The 1,123-nt window shown below is 45.7% G+C and overlaps 1 non-coding gene across 1 annotated transcript; it reads right to left on the reverse strand.

The window, feature by feature from the left end:
- Positions 1-248: 248 nt before the first annotated feature.
- On the reverse strand, positions 249-432 carry LOC132660516 (U2 spliceosomal RNA). Its single transcript, XR_009601852.1, has one exon. It is a non-coding gene; the product is annotated as a U2 spliceosomal RNA (small nuclear RNA).
- Between the last annotated feature and the right edge of the window lie 691 nt (positions 433-1,123).

The raw sequence follows: 1,123 nt of genomic DNA on the forward strand, positions 1-1,123 counted from the left end.
GACTGAGTCTGGTGGCCCCAAACACCCAGGTCAGCTGACACGTGACGGTGGACACGTGCGGTCCCACGCAGAAGGTAGGCCTTAGGTGCGCATGGGCACACTAGAGCTTGGCTACTTGGCTTCCTGCCCGGCCTCTGCTGCAGGACCGCAAGGAAACCAGTGGGCCTCCTCCTCTGGGCATGGCTCCACGGGATGGCTTCAAAGCCAGAAGCAGCATGACATTTGCAGGGATACTGGTGCCCTTGGGGGTGGTACACACCGTTCCTGGAAGTAGCACCAGGTCCATGTGTAGAGCGACTGGAGCAAGCCCCTGTTCTGTCTCCCTGCTCCAAAATCCGTTTAATACATTGTCCTCAATAGAGGAGGAATCAGATATTAAACTGATAAGAACAGATATTATGCTCGATCTTGGGCAAAAGGCGGGGAAGCGAGTATCTCCCAATTCTTAATCCCGAACTCAATCGTGTCCATCTTAGATCGCCAACTCTATGAAGTACACATGTAGAAGCATGTTTCACTATCTCAAGACCTCCTCTGGATGATAGATACTTCTGTCTACTCAACTTCTTAACCTTTACGGGGAAGCGTCTTTGGCAAATGAGATGATCGGAACTCCCTGAATTCTGGTTTATCTTTGCAAGTTATTTGTAACAGATGCGGCTTAAGACTCTTTCACAATGCCTGAATTAGCCAAAGCTATGGTCACCCAAAGTTGTTAGGGATCGGGTTTGTAAAACAAATCAGTTGAAATTGCAAAATGATTCTCCAGTGTGGAAGATCTGTGGACTTTGTATGGAAATTCTCTGTAGTAGACAAAGATTTTTCAATTTCATTACAAAAGAAGATATCGGGGGAGTCTTCACTTCAATAGGCTCAAAGTGCTTCTTAAAAAATGGTATTAGTAAGTGCAACTTTGACTTTCGGACCTTCAAGTCTGGAATTTTGTTTTTGTTTATAGTCAAGCTCCAGTTGGATTAACTTTTCTTGCCGATAACTATATATTCTGGATAAAACATAAAGAAATAACTATGTGAGGGCAATGGAAGGAAACCCAAAGCAGGCAGATCCAGGAGGCAGGTTGACACAGGGAGAAGGGAACTGCGTGGTAGGAGTTTCCTTTTCT

Source organism: Panthera onca, chromosome B4 (assembly GCF_046562875.1).
Source record: "Panthera onca isolate mPanOnc1 chromosome B4, mPanOnc1 haplotype 2, whole genome shotgun sequence".
In the NCBI taxonomy this organism is placed as follows: domain Eukaryota; kingdom Metazoa; phylum Chordata; class Mammalia; order Carnivora; family Felidae; genus Panthera; species Panthera onca.